Source organism: Lygodium microphyllum, chromosome 18, assembly GCF_053477565.2.
Source record: "Lygodium microphyllum isolate KBCC chromosome 18, Lygodium_microphyllum_v1.1.10, whole genome shotgun sequence".
Classification (NCBI taxonomy): domain Eukaryota; kingdom Viridiplantae; phylum Streptophyta; class Polypodiopsida; order Schizaeales; family Lygodiaceae; genus Lygodium; species Lygodium microphyllum.
Genome location: NC_141152.1, coordinates 54,537,148 through 54,542,844, shown reverse-complemented (window position 1 = coordinate 54,542,844; position 5,697 = coordinate 54,537,148).

Sequence of the window (5,697 nt, the reverse complement as noted above, 5' to 3'; positions counted from 1 at the left end):
ATTCTTCCACTCTCTCTCTTGAATAGTGCCTGTGGAGGCACCAGAAGCAGGGCAAAGAAAAAATCTTAGATTGCAATGAGATTTGGTGTACACGAAGAGCGCTCTGTATTCTACAGATTAGCCCTTTCAGGCCCGCAGTTATTTTGGGCATCTGAGACCGTTTTAGGCCCCGTTTTAGTACCACAAGGTTGCGGACAACAGTTTTAAGGTACACTGTGACTTCGGATGTATTGACCTAAAGTGAGTGCATAGGTTACAGATTTCAGATCTGTAAGTTCAAAGGTGTTTACCAATGAATAAACACAAGGTTTATCTGCAAACTGGTTGCAGATTACATGTATTGTTGAACAGACAGTGAAAAAGACTGTCTAGTGTGTATTGCTGTGCGCTACAGGTCAAGGATTGCTGAAGATTTGCTTGCTGTTTGGTATTAGTTTTGTGATAATGGTAGAGAATAGTGGAAACCCCATCATTGAGAAGCTCGATAAGAACAACTACCCTTCATGGAAGTTCCGTGTCATGAACTTCCTTATTGGAAAAGGCCTCTACGAGTTTGTTTCAGGTGAAGAAAATGAGCTAGAGGTGAGTGATCCTCCAACTGCAGAAGAGATAAAGACACGGAAGGAATGGATACAAAAGACAAAAAGGTTATGTATTGGCTTTCTACAGTAATTGACAATAATATGCTAGGACATATTAGAAATGCAGAGAATTCATATGCAGCTTGGGCCATACTTGAAAGTATATTTTCCGTAAATACAAAGGCACGAAAGATTCAACTCAAGCAAGAGTTGACTACATTGAAGAAAGGGAAGATGTCTATCAATGAGTATGCACTGAAGGTAAGGAGCATTGCAGATGCCTTGGCAGTGATTGATGCAATGCCCGATGATGATGATTTAGTGTCGTCTACCTTGGGTGGACTTAACAATGAAAAGGCTTGGAAGTCTTTTGTAACTTCCATATATGTCAAAAAGCCATTTCCAGATTTCGATGAGTTGGTCTCCCTTATGATCATTGAAGAGATCAACATGCAGAGTAAGACATCTGAGAGAAGTGGTGAACAAGTCCAAGATTTCTACTCCAGTTCAGGAAGGGGACATGGCAGGTTCTCTTCAAGAGACCGTGGTACAGAACGTGGTAGTGACAACTAGCAAAACAGATTGAATCAGCAATTTGGCAATATGCAGGTTTCAGGAGGTCGTGGTAACTTTAGAGGCAGGGGGAGCTTTAGAGGAAGAGGTGGATGGCAGAACAGAGGTCCTAACAACTCTGGTATTGTGTGTCACTACTGTGGCAAAACAGGTCATATTGCAGTCCAATGTTATGCTAAGAAAGATTATATTCGCAGTGGTAAGTTGCAACAAGGAAACTATGCATTGTCTTCACGGCAGAATGAAGACAAAAATGAAGGTCTGTTTGTTATGCAGCATATACTGAATGCTGTTACAGGAAAGGGAACACATGATGATGTTCGGTATGTTGATTCAGGTGCATCCAATCATATGACCAGCCATGTAGAATGGTTTGGAGAAATGTAGGATTCACAAAATGCAGGTTATGTGTAGACGGGTGATGATTCATGCCACCCAATTTCACACATTGGAAAAGTTCCCTTGTCCTTGCATGATGGTAAGACAAAGAGTCTTTCAGATGTATTACATGTGCCATCTATTACAAAGAACTTGGTGTCAGTCAGTCAAATGGTAGAGCAAGGGTTGCAAGTTAGATTTAATGCAAAGGGCTGCTTTGTAGAAGACTTCAATGACAAGTGCAAGTTGGTAGCAAAGGGAAGTAGAGTTGGACGTATGTTTACTCTGGATGCTGGAATTCCTACTACGAATGCTGTTATGTATGCTAAAGGAAAAGGTCTTGTTGCAGATATTGAAATTTGGCACAAATGCATTGGACATGCAAATGTACAAAGGCTGAAATTAATGCAGTCCAAAGGGTTGGTTACAGGTTTGCCTACATTTAGAGTTGCAGAATTTCATAAGGTATGCGAAGCATGTTAATTTGGTAAGCAGGCAAGACAACCCTTTTCACATGACAGAGATGTAAGCAGAAATATCCTTGATGTTGTGCATACAGATATTTGGGGGCCTACACAAAATGTATCTCTTGGAGGCAGTTCATACTTTGTCACATTCATTGATGATTGTTCTAGAAAGCTGTGGGTATATTTTATGAAGGAAAAGAGTGAAGCGTTTGAGCACTTTAGAACTTTCAAGGCTGTAGTTGAAAGAGAAACATGCTTGAAAGTAAAGTGCTTGAGGTCAGATGGAGGGGGAGAGTACCTCTCGAATGAGTTCAGTGATTTTCTAAGGTCTCATGGGATAAAGAGACAGTTCACATGCAGGTATACCCCACAACAAAATGGGGTTGTAGAAAGGAAAAACAGGCATATTGTAGAAGCTGCACGTGCCTTGATGGGTGGCTGAAAAGAATATGCCTAAGCAATTTTTGTCTGAGGCTGTTCATACTACTGTTTATATTATGAACAAAACTCCCACAGCTGCAGTTCATGAGATGACTCCTGAAGAATGCTTTACTAGCAAGAAGCCTGATGTATCGCACTTGAAGGTATTTGGCTGTTTTGCATATGTTCATGTGCCAGATGAGCTACGGAAGAAGTTGATCCAAAGACAGAAAAATCTGTCTTTATTGGATACTCTTTAGAGTAGAAGGTTATGCAGCTCACCATTATGCTTATATGGTGAAACTAGTTGAGGATGTTGAGCCCACTTGTTTTGAGGATGTTGTTGGTCATACTCATTGGGATGCAGCAATGGATGAGGAGATGGCTGCATTAGAGGCCAATAAGACTTGGGATCTAGTATCATTGTTGAAGGGCAAGAAAGCTATTGGATGTAAGTGGGTTTATAAGATTAAGCACAATGCAGATGGTTCTATTAGTAGGTACAAAGCTAGCCTGGTTGCAAAAGGCTATGCCCATACATATGGCATAGATTATGAAGAAACCTTCAATCCAGTTGCTAGGATGGCAACTGTCAGATGTGTGATTGCTTTGGTAGAAGCCAAAGGTTGGAGGTTGCAGCAAATGGATGTGAAGAATGCCTTCTTTCATGGTGATTTGCAGGAAGAAGTGTATATGGATCAGCCAGCAGGTTATGAAGATTTAGAGCATCCCACGTATGTGTGCAGGTTGAAGAAGGCGCTCTATGGGCTCAAGCAAGCACCTAGAGCATGGTCTGACAAGATCAGAGAGTATCTTGTCAATATTGGATTTTATGTTTCTGATGCTAATCACTCACTTTATGTGAGAAAGGGAGATGCAGGTTTGGTCATCATAGTCATCTATGTGGATGACTTGATTATTACAGGTGATAATGATAGTGGGATTGTTAAAGTCAAGGACTTTTTGAAGAAGAAGTTTGAGATGAAGGATTTAGGTGAGCTAAGGTACTTCCTTGGCATTGAGGTAATCAGATGTGATGATGGTATATGGCTGTCCCAAAGACATTATGGCTTGGATATGTTGTCCAAGTATGGTATGACAACATGCAAACCACTTTCAATCCCATTGGAGCAGAATGTAAAGTTGAGTGCTGATGTTGGGGATGAGATAGAAGACCCTACTATGTTCAGGAGGATAGTGGGAAGTTTTATCTACATGACCATTACAAGGCCAGACTTGAGCTACGCTGTTGGTCTTGTGAGTCAGTTTATGCAAGTACCTAGAAAGCCACATTTGGATGCAGTCAGACGCATATTGAGATATGTGAAGTCCACATTACGTTATGGACTTTTTTATGAGGTAGGTACAGATGTACAGATGTTTGGATACACAGATACAGATTGGGCTAGTACTATGTCTGATAGAAGATCTACCAGCGAATATATGTTCTCTCTTGGTAGTGCAGCAGTTACTTGGAGCAGAAAAAAGCAACCTATAGTTGCTTTGTTGAGTACAGAGGCTGAGTATAGAGGTGCTACTGTAGCAGCATGTGAGGTAGTATGGCTACAAAAGTTATTAGCTGATTTAGATGTGTAGGTGGAAGGTCTGGTTGTCATTTATTGTGACAACATGAGCAGCATACAGTTGGCTAGGAACCCTGTGTTCCATGCCAGGACAAAACATATTGAGGTACACTACCACTTTGTGAGAGAGAAGGTACTAGCAGGTGAGATTGACTTGGTGTATGTCAACACACAGGATCAGATAGCTGACATCTTCACGAAGGCATTGGGTACAGAGAAGCTTCAAAAGTTTCGAAGCTTACTTGGAGTTGAGGCAATTGAGCTTGAGGGGAAGTGTCGACATGACAAGCTCAACACATGCAGACATTGATGATGGACCACCTGGTTAGATTGGCCCACATGTCTACACTTAGCACGTCGGTGGTCATTATGACTCTCACATGGCCACTGACTCATTACTTATTATATTCAGGTTGTTACACCTATTTACAGCTGGCATAGTTATAGCGCTAGTCGACTAGTGTAGTCGGTTATGCATTGTTTAACTTAGTAGGCCACTTTCCTTTATGTTGTATCTTATCTATACTTTGTGTACATTGTAAAGTGTGTGGAAGAAGAAGAAGAAACCATCAAGAAAACATTTTGGCCTCCATCTCTCTTCTTGTCTCTTGAGTGAGCTTCTCCTTGTGCATTCTATGTGTGTTCGGCACAGCATCTTGAGCAAGTCCCCCCACCACGCGATTCTTGACAAAGATCAACCATTCCAATCTTGCCATAAGTCTCTCTCCAAGAAGAGAAGCTCTTGAATCCTTTTAAAGAGGAGGCTCTCCTTAGGTGTGGGAGAGGTGAAGGAAGCATCACTTTGTATGCATCCAAGAGGATAAGAGAAGGTGCAAGTGCCGCGGAAGCCCTGTTCAAATCAAGTGCAAGAAAAAAAGAGAAGGTGCAAGTGCTGCGGAAGCTCTACTGGAATCAAGCTCCAAGAGAAGATCCCTACACATATTGTGTAGGAGAGAAGGTGCAAGTGCTGCGGAAACTCTGCTAAAATCAAGCTCCAAGGGGAGAGCCCTACACATATTGTGTAGAGAGAAGGAGAGACTCAAGAAGGGTCAAAAGGTACCAACTTCCAAGTTGTGCAAGTGTTAGCTGGTTGTATACTGTGCAAGGAACCATGATCTTATTCCCAAGATCTACAAGTTAAGAATTGGTTTGTGTATAATAGAGGAGCTTGCTCCTTGTCAATAATATAACTCCACAAGGGGGGGACTGGCCCATCTTCTAGTCCCTAGTGTGTTGTCAATCTCTCTCTCTCTCTCTGTCTCTCTATTTATGTGTGTGTGTGTGTGTGTGTGTGTGTGTGTGTGTGTGTGTATCTTTCTTTTCTCTCATCTATTCTCTCTCTGCACCAATATAATATTCACCATATATCTTTTAAGTAAATAAGAAAGTCAAGTGTGTATCTCGGATCTTATAACATACTACAAACAATATTTGAAGCAATGTGGAATTGGAATTTTAACGTTTCTCACCTCAACCTTTACTTTGAAATTATACTGAAAACCCTGTTTCGAAATATAGGTTCAAGATCAAAATGCATAGGTGTACAATGGTTTGCCAATCAAAACAATTAAAAAACTTAAGAAATCATGTACTTCTGGAAAGCATGAAATGAGCAACACAGTAAGCATTGTTAGCTACTGAAGTAGTAGTCTATTCAATCACAATTACAATGAAGACACAATTAATCATATTGAT